This window comes from Dermochelys coriacea, chromosome 12 (genome assembly GCF_009764565.3).
Source record: "Dermochelys coriacea isolate rDerCor1 chromosome 12, rDerCor1.pri.v4, whole genome shotgun sequence".
Lineage (NCBI taxonomy): Eukaryota > Metazoa > Chordata > Testudines > Dermochelyidae > Dermochelys > Dermochelys coriacea.
The window spans coordinates 20,564,843-20,581,788 of NC_050079.1; positions in this window are offsets into that span (position 1 = coordinate 20,564,843).

Here is a 16,946-nt window from a genome sequence, read left to right on the forward strand (position 1 = left end):
AAACTTCTTGAAATGCATTGGGACAACTTTTTATTTCAAAAAATGGAGGAAGTAATCGGTCATTTTAGACTTGATTCTGACCAAGAGGGAGGAATTGGTTGTGGATCTGAAGGTGGAAGGCAATTTGGGTGAAAGTGATCATGAAATGACAGATTTCTTTGGAATCATTAAAGGAAGGAGTGAAAACAGCAGAATAAGGACAACTGACTTTGACTTTAATAACCTCGGAGAACTTTGCTAAAGTCCAATTGAAAGAGAATCTAAGGGATAAAGGAGTTCATGAGAGCTGGCAGTTTCTCAGGGAGACCATATTAAAGGCACAGCTGCAAACTAACCAGCTGTGTTGGGAGGACAGGAAGAATAGTAAGAGGCCAATACTGCTCTAGCTGGAGCCCTTTAAGGGCCTGTAAATCAAAAAGAAATCCTACAAAAAGTGGAAATGTGGATGAATTGTTGAGGAGTACAAAAGAATAGAACAAGCATATAGGGACAAAATCAGAAAGGTGGGGCTCATTTTGTGCCTTAGCCGATCAAGGGACATTAAAGGCAATAAAAAGAGATTCTTTAAATGCATTAGGAGCAGGAGAAAGATGAAGGAAAGTGTAGGCCCTCTATTTAGAAGGGAAGGGCGTTAATATTTGACATCAAGAAAGCTCAGGTGTTTAAAGACTATTTATTTTAGCCTTCACTAAAAAGGTGAATGATGACCAGATACTTAACACAACTAATATTAACAACAAGGGAAAAGGAATACAAGTCAAAATAGGGAAAGAAAAGATTTAAAAAATTTAGATAAATTTGAGGTATTCATATCAGTAGTACCAGATAAAATTCACCCTAGAGTATTTAAGGAACTAACTGAAGCAATCTTGGATTGTTAGCAATTATGTTTGAGAAGTCTTGGAGGCTGAGTGAGATCCCAGAAGACTGGAGAAGTGCAAACATAGTACCTATCTTTAAAATGGGGAGCAAAGAGGACCCAGGGAATATATACATTAATACTTGGAAAGATACTAGAACAAATTATTAAACAACCCGTTTGTAAGCACCTAGAAGATAACAGGGTTATAAGGAAGAGCCAGCATAAATGTATCAAGAACGAATCATGCCAAACCAACCAAATTTTATTCTTTGATAGAATTACTGGCCTACTGAATGGGGGAAAGTTGTAGATGTGATGTATCTTGATTTTTAGTAAGGCTTTTGACACAGTCCCACGTGACATTCTCATAGATAAACTAGGAAAGTACGGTCTAGATTAAATTTAGTATAAGGTGAGTGCATAATTGGTTGGAAGACCATACTCAAAGTATAGTTATCAGTGAGTTGCTGTCAAACTGGGAGGATATATCTAGTGGGGTCTTAGTCCTGGGTCCAGTAGGACTAACCCCCAGTAGTCGGTCAGTCCTAGATCAGGTAGTAGTCAATATTTTCATTAATGACTTGGATAATGGAGTGAAGAGTGCACTTACAAAATCTGTGGGTGACACCAAGCTGGGGCTGGGAGGTTTGGAAGCACTTTGCAGTACAGGATTAGAATTCAAAACAACTGTGACACAGAGACTTGGTCTGAAATCTATGAGATGAAATTTGATCAAGACAAGTTCAAAGTACTACACTTAGGAAGGAAAAGTCAAGTGTACAGCTACAAAGTGGAGAATAACTGGCTAGGTCACAATACTGCTGGAAAAGGTCTGGGGGGTTATAGTGGATCACAAATTGAATGAGTTAATGTGATGCAATTGTGACAAAACTAATATTCTGGGGTATATTAATATGACTGACCTGTGTAAGACATGGGACGTAATTGTCCTACTCTACTTTCCCCTGGTGAGGCTGGAGTACAGTATCCAATTCTTGGTGCCATGCTTGAGGAAAGATATGGACAAACTGGAGAGAGTCCAGCAGAGAGCAACAAAAATGATAAGTTTAGAAAATCTGACCTATGAGGAAAGGTTAGAAAAACTTCACATATTTAGACTTGAGAAAAGAAGACGGGGGGAGGAACCCAATAATGGCCTTTGGATATGTTAAGGGCTATTATAAAGGTGATCAAATGTTTTCCATGTCCACTGAAGGTAGGATCTCAACTAACAGGCTTAATCTGTAGCAATGAAATTTAAATTGATATGAGAAAAAGCTTTCCAGCTATAAGGATAGTTAAATTCTGGAATAGGCTTCCAAGGGAGGTTGTGGAATTCTTATTACTGTAGGATTTAAAAAACTGGTTGGACTAACACCTGTCAGGGACGGTCTAGGTTTACTTGGTGCTGCATCAGCCTGTCTGGCTGGAATTTGATAACCTCTCATGGTCCCTTCTAACTCTACATATCTATGGTTCTGAGAGTCTGTTCCCTTGTATCTGAGCCCATGAAACTCGGTGGATTTTGGATGTAGTTGTAATGAAAGCTACCAGCTCCATTATCATTCTGATAGTTACAGCTATCAGATCTCATTGATTTTTTCTTTGAGAAACTAGCATTTGCAGAGATTTAAATCTCCTTCTGAGATTTAACTGTACAAGAAGTCACTTGTAAAGCTTGTTTGCAGTGCTGAAAACAAAGACACAAAGGGCCCTATGATCCTGTGATTTGTGCACCAAGAAGCTTTGTTACTTGTTGCAAAAGTGGCCTCATGATTGACATTCATGTTAAAGCCATCTAACTGATATGCTACCATATCGGCTTGTCACACAAAAATAGTCCTCTGTTGAAGATCCACAAAAGATCTGTACATTTTAAAAGAAAGTTATATTCTGACGTGTAAGGCTGGATTCTCTACTCCAGCTTTGGACAAATTAGAGGTGCCAAAGAGCCAAAAACTGGCCATAAATGGCCTAGAAAGAATTGTGCCATGACAGGGTGACCTTCCTGTTGGCCAAAATGTACCAGCTTCAGGTCCTATGTTTGACCCAGCCAACCCATCCATTAGCATAGGAGACAAGAAGTAGGTATAGTGGAGCTTTGCTATGCCATGCTTATCCTTCACTGACAGAAAGTCTGTTAAGAACCTTGAATCTGTGGCCCAAATTAGAGCTTTGCAGAAGCAGCACAGATTCTTATTGAAGACAGGGTCGGCCTGAGAATCAAAGTGCTAGAAGTCTTCTGGTACTGACCTCTCCTGTGCAGTCCAGAGTTCAGATGCAAAAGAGAATTCAGTCTATAGGAGGAGTCAGAGTAAATTCAAGTCCTACATGTGTTGTGCTGGCAATAAATAAATTATTACAGAAAAGTGATAGAGGAGCCTAACTTGCTGTCAACAGAAATCTGCCTTTCAATTTGGCCAACAGAAATAATTTTGTTGATTTCTGCATATACCTGGGCATAATATAATGGTCAGGTAGGGAGGTAGCCTTCATCTGAACCTGTGATTGGTGCAGACAAGCTTGAACTTCCTTATGTCCTGGCTTGTGCTACAGACCTATGACTATTTATGTGTAAATGCACCATTCCGAATTTCCTCAACTGCAGGGGGGTGGGCTTGATTCTCCACTGCCCTGCACCTGGTGCAGATGTTTATTCCTGTGCAAAGTGGTATGAAATGCTGCCCATCAAAATGGTACTTTTCCAGGGTTTCTGGTTTTGCTTGCTGCTGGTTATTCTAAGCTATACTCTCTCAAATGTTAGGGGAGAATGTTACATATTATTGTCCACATATCTAATGCAACTAATTTTGATAGTTCGCTTTTTGTGGATTCAGCTTTCTCTATACCTTCTTACTACAATGGGGATAATCAAATCATAGAAATGTAGGACTGGAAGGGATCTCGATAGGCCATCTATCCAGTCTACTGCCCTGAGGCAGGACTAATTACTATCTAGATTATCTCTGACTGGTGTTTGTCTACGTCTTTCCTAAAGTGGGGTTCCCAGAACTGGGCGCAATATTTCTGTTGAGGCCTTCTCAGTGCTGAGTAGAATGAAAACATTACTGCTTACAACGCTCTTGCTAAAAGAAAAGGAGTACTCGTGGCACCTTAGAGACTAACAAATTTATTTGAGCATAAGCTTTCGTGAGCTACAGCTCACTTCGTCGCATGCATTCAGTGGAAAATACAGTGGGGAGATTTATATACATGAAAAAATGGGTGTTACCATACACATTGTAATGAGTGATCACTTAAGGTGAGCTATTACCAGCAGGAGAGTGGGGGGCGGGAGAAAACCTTTTGGAGTGATGATCAAGGTGGGCCATTTCCAGCAGGTGACAAGAATGTCTGAGGAACAGTGGGGGGTGAGGGAGGGGGAATGAGCATGGGGAAATAGTTTTACTTTGTGTAATGACCCATCAACTCCCAGTCTCTATTCAAGCCTAAGATAATTGTATCCAGTTTGCAAATTAATTCCAATTCAGCAGTCTCTCATTGGAGTCTGTTTTTGAAGGTTTTTTTGTTGAAGAATTGCCCGTCTTAGGTCTGTAATCGAGTGATCAAAGAGATTGAAGTGCTCTCCGACTGGTTTTTGAATGTTATAATTCTTGATGTCTGATTTGTGTCCATTTATTCTTTTCCGTAGAGACTGTCCAGTTTGATCAATGTACATGGCAGAGGGGCATTGCTGGCACATATCACATTGGTAGATGCGCAGGTGAACGAGCCTCTGATAGTGTGGCTGATGTGATTAGGCCCTATGATGGTGTCCCCTGAATAGATATGTGGACATACTTGGCAACAGGCTTTGTTGCAAGGATAGGTTCCTGGATTAGTGGTTCTGTTGTGTGGTTGCTGGTGAGTATTTACTTCAGGTTGGTGGGGGGGGCTGTCTGCAAGCAAGGATTGGCCTGTCTCTCAAGATCTGTGAGAGTAATGGGTCATCCTTCAGGATAGGTTGTAGAATCTTGATGATGCATTGGAGTGGTTTTAGTTGGGGCTGAAGCTGTTGGCTAGTGGCGTTCTGTTGTTTTCTTCATTGGGCCTGTCCTGTAGTAGGTGACTTCTGGGTACTCTTCTGGTTCTGTCAATCTGTTTCTTCACTTCAGCAGGTGGGTATTGTAGTTGTAAGAATGCTTGATAGAGATCTTGTAGGTGTTTGTCTCTGTCTGAGGATTGGAGCAAACGCAGTTGTATTGTAGAGCTTGGCTGTAGACAATGGATCGTGTGGTGTGGTCTGGATGAAAGCTGGAGGCATATAGGTAGGCATAGCGGTCAGTAGGTTTCCGATATAGGGTGGTGGTTATGTGACCATTGCTTATTAACACTGTAGTGTCCAGGAAGTAGATCTCTTGTATAGACTGGTCCAAGCTGAGGTTGATGGTGGGATGGAAATCGTTGAAATCATGATGGAATTCCTCAAGGGCTTCTTTTCCATGGGTCCAGATGATGAAGATGTCATCAATGTAGCGCAAGTAGAGTAGGGGCATTAGGGGACGAGAGCTGAGGAAGCGTTGTTCTAAGTCAGCCATAAAAATGTTGGCATGCTGTGGGGCCATGCGAATACCCATAGCAGTGCCGCTGATTTGAAGCTATACACTGTCCCCAAATGTGAAATAGTTATGGGTGAGGACAAAGTCACAAAGTTCAGCCACCAGGTTTGCCGTGACATTATCGGGGATACTGTTCCTGACGGCTTGTAGCCCATCTTTGTGTGGAATGTTGGTGTAGAGGGCTTCTACATCCATAGTGGCCAGGATGGTGTTTTCAGGAAGATCATGGATGGATTGTAGTTTCCTCAGGAAGTCAGTGATGTCTCGAAGATAGCTGGGAGTGTAGGGCCTGAGGAGGGAGTCTACATAGCCAGCCAATCCTGCTGTCAGGGTGCCGATGCCTGAGATGATGGGGCAGGATTTCCAGGTTTATGGATCTTGGGTAGCAGATAGACAGGGGTGTGTCTGTGCGGATTTGTTCTTGTGCTTTTTCAGGGAGTTTCTTGAGCAAATGGTGTAGTTTCTTTTGGTAATCCTCAGTGGGATTGGAGGGTAATGGCCGTAGAAAGTGGTGTTGGAGAGCTGCCTAGCAGTCTCTTGTTCATATTCATGATGACGACACACCTCCTTTGTGAGCCTTTTTGATTATGATGTCAGAGTTGTTTCTGAGGCTGTGGATGGCGTTGTGTTCTGCACAGCTGAGGTTATGGGGCAAGTGATGCTGCTTTTCCACAATTTCAGCCCGTGCACGTCGGCGGAAGCACTCTATGTAGAAGTCCAGTCTGTTGTTTCGACCTTCAGGAGGAGTCCACCCAGAATCCTTCTTTTTGTAGTGTTGGTAGGAAGGTCTCTGTGGGTTAGTATGTTGTTCAGAGGTGTGTTGGAAATATTCCTTGAGTCAGAGACGTCGAAAATAGGATTCTAGGTCACCACAGGACTGTATCATGTTTGTGGGGGTGGAGGGGTAAAAGGAGAGGCCCCGAGATAGGATTCTTCTGCTGGGCTAGGAGTATAGTTGGATAGATTAACAATATTGTTGGATGGGTTAAGGGAACCACTCTTGCTAATTCATCCCAGAATGAAGTTTGCTTTTTTTGGAAAGAATATTAGATTGTTGACACATACTCAAACTCATTCTCATAGTTTGTGATCCCCTGTAACCCCCAGATCCTTTTCTACAGTACTCCTTCCTAGGCAGACATTTCCCATTTTGTATTTGTGCCTACCAATTCTCTGAAGTTACTGAAGTCGGACTTCTTAAAGTCCTTCATCCTTATTCTGCTGTTTCCCCTCCAACCAGTACTTAGAATCACAAACTTTGTCATTTCATGATCACTTTTATCCAAGCTAACTTCCTCCTCCAAATTCTTAACCTACTTCTGTTTTCAGGTGGCATAATGTAATGAAGAAAGAGGCAGCTGAAAGCTCCAGTCTGCAACCAGGAACCTCTGGGAAAGGAAGAGAAGATCACGTCTGTTTAACCAAAATGCTTAGAGTTTTTGGTTTTATTTTGTAGATTGTGAATTCTTTTGGGGTTAAAAGTACCTAGCACCTAGTGCAGACTGCCATTATCTAATTAGTAATAAAAATAATCATTACAGTTATGCTCACAATGATCATTTGAATTCAAGTAGTCAGTTTCCATTTGTGCTGTTTGGGTATCTTCTTTCACTTGTACTGATGGGGTTGGGGGACTTTTTTTTTTTTTTATTGTGGAGAGCAACTTGAAAATGACTTCGTTTTTTCACATGGAGGGAAAAAATGTGACACTTATTCTGAGGTTGAGTTGGATGCAGGAAAAAAATTGAGCACCTCTTGGGGGTACTGATTAGAGCCAATTATAACTTGATTGACTTACTTTGAGCTGGGAATTTTTAAATGCCTAGCAGAACTCTGTGTCCTCACAAGGTGGGGATTTTGCTTACAGGCATGTATTTGATTGGGGAAGCTCACTCTTCTATGGAGCTCGTGATGAATTGGATGTAACAATCAGCAGGGGTTTGCTTAAATTAATCCTTTTACTATAACTGAATTGCGTTCTGCATCAAACTCACTTCTGTTTAGGGGACTATTTAACTCTTCTGTGCAGTAAACAAAGGGAATTTGTAGTAGGAGTAGAAACATACATATTCAGCGCCTGTTGTTTTGTCCTTAAGTGGGTCAGTTAACCCATGACACCCATGCATAGCTTGCATCTTTATCCGGGGAGAAGAGGATAGTTTCATTTGCATATCAAGTGGGGAGATCACCTCTAATGAATGACGTAAGGAAAGCTTTGCTGATATTGAGCATATAGTAAATGTTAGATGATGGAGCTTATTTCTCTAAAGTGAATTACTTGGATCTGTGTTGCTTGTCAGAGTCTAACTGCTCATTTAATGTGCATATTATTACAAGGAAATGTGGAAAAATATCTTGTGCGGGAGGGGACTAGCATATCTCTATAAATTTGCACTACCCTCACCAGGAACTTATAGGGCTTTACAAAAAGAAAAGGAGTACTTGTGGCACCTTAGAGACTAGCAAATTTATTTGAGCATAAGCTTTGGTGAGCTATAGCTCACTTCATTGGATGCATCCGATGAAGTGAGCTGTAGCTCACCAAAGCTTATGCTCAAACAAATTTGTTAGTCTCTAAGGTGCCACAAGTACTCCTTTTCTTTTTGCGGACACAGACTAACACGGCTGCTACTCTGAAACCTGTCAGGGCTTTACAGGCAATTGGGGGGAGGGATACCTCAGTGGCTTGAGCATTAGCCTGCTAAACACAGGGTTGTGAGTTCAATCCTTGAGGGTGCCATTTAGGGATCCAGGTCAAAAATTGGGGATTGGTCCTGCTTTGAGCAGGGGGTTGGACTAGATGACCTCCTGAGGTCCCTTCCAACCCTGATATTCTATGAATATCTGTGATAAACTGCACTGTGAGGTAGTCTCACCCTCTATTAGGGAGAGCAAGGTTAAGTGAATTGCTCAAGTTCATATGGCTGCAGCAGGAATAGAACCCAGATCTCTTGCCTCATTATCTTGGGCTTGAACCACATGCCCACTGTGTCAGCCAATTGGTTGTACTAAACATGTTAGACCATACTCCCCTACTCTGCTTCACAACGTGATCATACAGCATTATAATATTTCACATTTCTGTAATACCTAATTATGCCTCACTAATACCTCTGGGCGTTATATGCAAGAATTATTCCACCCACTGATGAGATGTAGCCAATGCTGGCATGAAATGCAAGAGCTGCTTAGCAGCACACTAAATGGCATTACAAAACACTTGAGTACAGGAACTGAGGAATACTATATCCAACTGAAATGGTAGAGAGGAATTGGGGTTGGCAGGACGTAATTATTCATGATGGACTTTGGTCAGCGTGAAGTAATACTCTATAAAATGTGCTATGGAATCTTGAATGAGAAGTGCACAGACTTCAGTTTATATCCAAAAGATTTCACTTCCAGGAACAGAATATCCTCCCATACTAAGGCCTGGTCTACACTACGAGTTTAGGTCGAATTTAGCAGTATTACCTCGATTTAACCCTGCACCCATCCACATGACGAAGCCCTTTCTTTCAACTTAAAGGGCTCTTAAAATCGATTTCTTTACTCCACCCCCGACGAGGGGATTAGTGCTGAAATTGGCCTTGCTGGGTCGAATTTGGGGTAGTGTGGACACAATTCAATGGTATTGTCCTCCGGGAGCGATCCCAGAGTGCTCAGTTATGATCGCTCTGGACAGCACTCTCAACTCAGATGCACTTGCCAGGTAGATAGGAAAAGGCTCGCGAACTTTTGAATCTCATTTCCTGTTTGGCCAGCGTGGCGAGCGCACCTGCACAGTTCACCATGCAGAGCCCATCAGCATGGGAAACCTGCAAACCTCCTGCAAAGTCAGAGACAAATAGCTTTCTGCATTTGTACATACCTCCACTACCCCAAAGTGTACTTCAGCTAGGAAATCCGTTTTCAGTTCTCCTTTTACATAACTGTTATAATGCCCTTTAAGAGCCCTCAGTTTTTGCCCTATTCTCTTTTACAGTTGCACACTACACTCTACGCTGCAATAAAAACCATGTTTAAAGAGAACTAGTACTGTTTTGTGAAGTCCTTCTAGGCAAACATTACAGGTCAAGAGTGTGTGTTTCGACAGCATTGTCAGTATTCTCAAATTACAATATGATGGTTCCTGAATGTTTCATTACAAGAGTTCTTTACCCAAAGTGCAGATACCTTTTTAATATCAAGCTGCCTGTGCAGAATCTGAAGAATGAGAACAAGGGAGAAGGTTGGGCTATTCTTCCCAATAGCCCTGATTCTCCACTTTCCTGCACCTTGTGTAGTCAAGTATCCAGGTGCAGAATGCCCTCAGTGCTGAGCTAGTGAAGAATTCTGACTTAGTTGATTGTTACACACTACACAGGTGTAAGAGACTGTTGGATCCTTTTATGCCAGGTGAGTTGTCCTGTAATATCAGTGAACCAAGGAATAAGATATTTTCCCTCCACGCTCTCTTCCTCCTTTGACTCCTTTTTCTCCAATCCTGGCTTACAGCCAACTTTCAATTCCTCTGTTCCAAATCCCACAATTATGTGGGCTTCCCTCCCAGTTTCCTCTCTCAGCTGTACCCTTTGCCTTATCAAACATCCCCACCCTTTCTCGCTCATTGAATCCCATGCATGCTATCCCTGTGATTCAGCTGCAGCCATTGACTCCCTCAGTCTCTCCATTTGCTCTTCTTTCTCCACTACTTCAAATACAAGCTCCTAAAAGGCCCCCTATATCTTAGCACATCCCACCATACCTGCTCTTGTATCTTATCATGTCACCCCAACCCACCTCCTCTCTGCTCCACTAATGTTGGCAGCTTCGATCACCCATTTGTCTTTTCCCGAAGCACCGTCACACTCATTTCTATGCTGTGCCTTGTGAATAGAACACCTTCTGCTGTCCTCTTCAGGATCCATTTCTGTTACCATGTCTGTAAACTGACAACTAACAATGACTAGGCAAGTGACCAGCAGAGGTGACTGATCATTAATAGATCTTATTTATAACCTTTAGACAAATGTTCAACCTGAAACCTGTACCCACAACCAGTCTGTGTAACCACATGTTCCTGTCACTGTTACCCTCTGTTCCTTCCCACATACTTTCCATTTGTTTGTATAGCTGTCTGTTATGTCTTGTCAGAACTGAGATTGAGGGATAGAGCTTGTTCCCTTACTCTGTGTTTGTACAGCATGTGGCCCAAGGGATTGCTGGTCTGCGTGAGACCTCTAGGCACTAGTGTAACATAAATAAATACTAATTCTCACCTCTCCACCTTCACCCACTCCTCCTGGAGAAGAAAAACATGTGTATCAAAATCTTGATCTGGCTGCAATAATACATAAACAGATTAGTGCACATACTAAGTAAATAAAACATCATTAAATATTTTAATAAAGCGGATTTTCAAATGGATAAACTTGTGCATCAGATCTGGACATTTTCAAGAGTAGATTGACATATTTCAAGTAAGAGTGGCAGAGGTCAGCAGAATAATGGAGTGCCTTGTAAGTCAATAAAGTTAGCATTGGAGTTTTTTTGTTTTGATTTCATTTTTTAGATTTTGAAAAATGCTAATGTTTAAATTGATGATGCACATTTTTTTATTTTTTTTAAATTTAGATCCACCCTACTGTGTCTATATGTGATAACTTTATCAAAAAAACCCTTCCAAATCCACAAAACATTAATAACGTTACTTATAGATTGCATTTAAATTAATATTAGAAGCCATAACAACTTGTTACCAGTGCCTTAAAATAGTCTGAGTTATTTTATAAACTGCCAAAGAAACAAATGCTCATCTGGGGGGATGCTCATCTATATTTGTAATATGTATTTCTATAGAATGGATACATTTAAAAAGCTCATTCCAGTTGTACAGATGTTACTGATTCTAGTGGTGTTGCCCATTTTAAGTATAGTGGGGAATATTTCTGAAGCCTGTGTTATCTCTGAAACCAGGAAGAATTGTGCCCCCCTCTACTTCCCCTTATGTGACTATAGCAGAAGACCCTGCCTTCTTTGTAACTCTCTCAATAAGTTACCTACCATATGACGACTATGGTGATGAACAGTTGCCCCCTTATGCAACAGGATCTATTAAACAGAAATCTTTACATTGACTTCTTTTTCTTTAATGTCATTTTAAAGAAACTGAATTTTAAAATAAATCCCAGTTGCATATGTCATCATGAGGCACCATATGCAGTGCCGATAGTCGTCATGGTATGATCCACACAGTTCCATAGTGGGGGAAAAAAATTCCCAATCTCCTTTGGGGTTAAGTCCTATTTAAAGTTAATACCAGACTAAAGCTCTAATATTCCCCTGTGAATGAAATGTGAGCCCAGACTCCACAGTAATAAGCATTCAGTATCGTCACAGCTCCATTGTTATCGAAGTACATTTCACCTTTATCTATTGGCTGCTAATTAGAATAACAAATGAAGTTACACTAAAGAGATGCCTATTAAAATAGCCAAGTGGATAGATGTCTCTTTCACAGATAAAATTAGTCCTGTTGCTCAATACTTGTTTAGCCAATGTCCCAGTTGTGTCCAGGCACATCTTCCAAAGCCAGTTGACAACGAGTACAGATATCAATCAAACTGAAGGAAAGTCATGCCAACGGAATTGGTGGTTTTGTATGCATTCATTTGTCTTTTTCCCTCTCTGTACGGATTGTTTCCTTGTACAGAATAATTATTTACCGTAAATTGTATTCAGCTGTGGATGGCTCACGAATTGGTAATGGGACCATGAAGCTTTTTACCAAAATTGTCATCAGAACTGGTCTGCCCTTGGTCAATAGTCACTGAATGTCATTTGCAAGCAGAAGACTGGTTGATGGCCCGTGTGAAATAGTGGGGGAGGGGGAGAAGGGAAGGGGAACGACTCTCGGGTAGGTGGAGAGAACAACTTACACTTTTGTTGGCAGTCTCCGTAGAAAGGCATAAGAATGAAGAGGCAGGGAGACTGCTACCCTCTCCCCAGGACAGATGTCTTCTTCCAGAGCATCCCTTTTGTAGATAAATAGCGCTCAGCCTGAAGGGCTATCAAACTGGCGCTTTCAGCAGCTGAAATTAACGTTGGCATACTACATTTACAAAGGGCCTCATTCTATTTTATAGTGAAGCCAAGTCACACTAATGTAAAGTAGATGTGAGAGGAGAATTGGGCCATAAGTCTCGAAGACATGGGGTTTTGTTTAAATTCACATTGTGCCAACAAGCCTCGGTTTGGGATAAGTACATGCGGTATGCCAGTTTTTGGCTTCGTATGTGTAACTCCCATTGCAGTCAATCCACTAAAGAAAAACTTGTTTTTATAGCATGAGTTTTGCTGACTGACAGTAAATATGGCTAGAAAAAGAAAGATTCCAGTAACCAGTAAACTTGCAAAATCAATACATCTTCCCTGATAGTCAATTTATTTTGCATATACTTTGTATGTTGAGTATTGGGAGTGAACAACCAGATTGTTTGTGGGGCCAGATCCACAAATGGACTTAAGGGTTATAATGCTGAGTGTCACAGCACCTAACTTTTAGGTGCCCAGAAAATCACAGGAACAACACTTCAATCCACGAAGCCTGAGTTAGATTCCTAGGTGCCCTGTACAGTGGAATTGTGTGAGAGAGGCACCTATGAATGCAATCAACAAAAGCCATTGCACTAGGCAGGGAGCAGCTTAAGCTAGCCAATGGGAGATGCCAATGATGGGGTGTGCCATGAGCCTCAGCCCTCTCTCGGAGATAGGGACCTATCTCTATTAGCAGTTTACAAATGGGAACACACAATCTGGAGTCTGGTGTCTTAGCTGCCTAAGGTATTGCTTGTGAGAATGAGTTAGGCACATGCCTTGCTTCATGCAAAATGTCTGGGGAAGGAGATGCTGCTCCTGCCCACTTTATAACCTTTATCCCTTGCGTGGAACGTGGGAGACAGGTTCAGTTCACTCCTCTGCTGGAGGGGGAAAGATGATTTGAACAGAGGTCTCCCCCTTTCGTGTGCTCTAACCACTGAACTATGAGCAATTCTAATGTGGGGCTCCCTCAGTCTCTCCAGCTAAAGCTGTTCTTCCGCTCTGGCTGAATAATGACAGAATCATCAGACTAGAGGGACTGGGCCCAGCATCTCCCCATCCTAGGTGGGGGCCCTAACCACTGGATGATTTTTGAAGTATTTATCCACAGTGGAACAGTCATTGGCACCACCAGCACCTTCTCCAGAAGATTTTGAATGGGAACCGATCTGATAGAAAGCCTCTAAGCATGCCTACCGGATTTGGACCTGCATGTGACTTAGGTGCCCAATGTCCATCTGCCCTGGGTTTGTGGATTATTCTGGGATGAGGTGGGAGATAGGCATCTGGACCCCTAGAGTGAGGCATCAGAAGCAGAAAGTTTTACCGTGAAAACCTAGATGCCGACTGAGTTTTGATGAGAGTTTTTGGGGATCGCAAGGGAGTCTAAAACTGAGACTTTAGACACCTAAACCGGAGACGTTGTTGCCTAAGTCTGGGGTTTATGTGCCTATATTCCTTTTGTGGATTAGGGTCCAAGTGCTTAGTCGTCTGGGATGAAGCAGGAAGCTCCATTCAATGGAGCTATGACAATTTACACCAGCTGCCCCCATGAACCACTGCTGAAAAGAGCAATTGCTGGAAAGAAAGCTCTTCCTGGAGTAGCTGCTTTGATCGAATAAGAGGATTTGGCTCTTTAGGCAGAAGAGAGAAAGAGTTAAGGCATGTTTATGGAAGGGAAAAGGAGAAAGTATAAGTTTTGATACTGTTTATATATCAATCAGAATTCTTTTAGAGCTTATCTCAGCCTTTCAAAACCTTTTTTAATTTGCTGTAGGTCTGTATGCCACAGCAGACTGCAGCTTCATTCTCTACTATATTTGCTTATTACATACTTTTGAAATACTTCTACAAATGCCTACCTATAACTGAAAAGCTGTAGGGTGCATGAAAAGAGTGTAACAAGAAATGCATAGATTTTTAAGGCTACAGGGATCATTAGACTAGTCTGATCTTGACCTACCAAACTTACAAGCAGCACCATTAGTGTTAGGGGCTAAACTGTTTTGTAATGATGACCCTGGCAGTCATTTTCAAGATCAGGTATGTGATCAATTTGAAAAGTGTGTGTGTGGGTGTATATAGAAAATCCACTACCAGAAGCACTTTGTACTTGGTTTGAAGCCATTTTAACACACATTAGACATACATATACAATAACAATAAGCTCCCATCAGTGTAGTATGTGGGCCTTCTATATGATTGAAATACATTAGATCTCTCTAGAAGACATAATTTTCCCGCTTATTAAGCAAACTTTTCCAGTGATAATGGTTGTCTCCCAATGTGTTGGGGTATAGTTTAGGGAAAGCTGTTTTTTTAAAGAGGGTGAATGTTGCAGTGATGTCTATATGTGGTGAAAAGAAAAGGAGTACTTGTGGCACCTTAGAGACTTACAAATTTATTTGAGCATAAGCTTTCGTGAGCTACAGCTCACTTCATCGGATGCATTCAGTGCTCAAATTTGTTAATCTATAAGGTGCCACAAGTACTCCTTTTCTTTTTGTGAATACATACTAACACGGCTGCTACTCTGAAACCTGTCATATATGTGGTGAAATTCACTTAAGAAATATCTGGATGAACTTGCAAGCAAATTTGTCCCATAATTGGTTCAGTCTACTAGCTCTGCTTAGCTTTACTTAGATTTTGAACATCCTGAACCATATTTTTTTTATATTGATTTGTCTCCCCTTATGTTTTCCTAAAAATGTATTTCTGCCATTTCAGAAAATATTGATGGGCCTTTCTGAACACAGAGCTCCTGTATGTGGTTTATATCAAACATCTGTTTTACCTGCAGATAAGTGATATTTTTAGCTCTTTAAGGTTAGTCAGATAATGGCTTGCTGTAGAGAACCCTCGAGCAAACTAGTGAGGTAGTTGCTCCTGATTGCTACAGAACAGGAAAGCAATTTGTCAAATATAATAAGCAAATATACAATTATAATTTTAAATTTTTTTTGAAGGATTTCAATTTCTAGGATGGGAAAATTGTTTATGGCCTGACTTAGCAATGCACTAATGCACATACTTAAAGTTTCAGAGTAGCAGCCGCGTTAGTTTATATTCGCAAAAAAGAAAAGGAGTACTTGTGGCACCTTAGAGACTAACAAATTTATTTGAGCATAAGCTTTCGTGAGCTACAGCTCACTTCATCGGATGCATTCAGTGCTCAAATTTGTTAGTCTCTAAGGTGCCACAAGTACTCCTTTTCTTTATACTTAAAGTTAAGAATGTGCATAAGGCCATTTCAATTTACTAAAGCCCTTAATTGCACTGTAAGTCCCATTTAAGCACGTGTTTAAGTTCCATTGAAGCCAATGGGCCTTAAGCACACACTTAAGTGCTTTGCTGAATCTGGACCTATAAGTAAGTCAAAAGGACCTTCCTGCGCATGATCTAGTTTGCTATCAGGAATATAGCACTACAGAGTATTGCTTGCTAAGTCCCTAGTCCTGCACCTAGTTCTGTGTGGGTGCAGGAGTCTGCTTTTGTGGGACTCATTGTAGAATAAGGGCCTAAATGAAACATGGAGATGTTTCATTATAAAATGGCTTATCATCCATCTTTGTCAGGTCTTTAGCAATTCATAGTTTGCTTTTCAATGTTTTTGAAATGGTTCATAGTAATAGAGGAAATAAGTGAGATAGTATACATGAGGCAGCTCCTTTGCAGGAATTCTGCCTGTACTGTACCCTTTAGCACAGGTAGGATTTTTAAGCTTTATGTCACTTATAGCAGAGAATGTAATATTTGGAACAGAGAGCTTTTAAGGAGGCTTGTGATAAGGTGTTTTAAAAACAGGATTTGATTGAAAAAGTACACATCCTGCAAATGCACATAATAGTGTGGCCCTTAATTCATTGCTATCAAGAGAATTGAATTTGTACAGCCCAAAAGAAAAATGATTCATGGATTGCACAGCAATTGTCTATGCACACCCGAGAGGAATTGGGGGCGGGGGATTATTTTTAGTAGTCAGTGCATGTACAACAAACAATAATGGGCTAAAATTGAAGAAAAGAAAAAATTAGGTTAAATAGGAGGAAGTACTTTATAACCGTGAGGACAGTTAGACCATCTGATGATCTCCCAGAAGAGGTGGTAGCAATATCACTAGTGTTATGCAAGGCAAAATGAGAGAACAAATTAATAGGGATTCTGCAATGATCAGTTCATGCTATCCTGAAGCTTATGTAGGGAGACGACCAAAGGGGTCCTTCCCAGTGCTAATGTCAGAACAGCCAAACTCAGGACTGCTCATCAGGCATGCCTTATCACCTACTGAAATTAAAACACACTGTTTATATGCATGCTTTCAGCCAGTGCTAAGGGCAATACTGCATAATAAAGATAGCTTTCTAGCCCAAGACAAGTCATGGTTTTGCATCAGTCAATGCAAATCATTTTTGTTTTATTACAGACTCTATTTAGCAGACGGG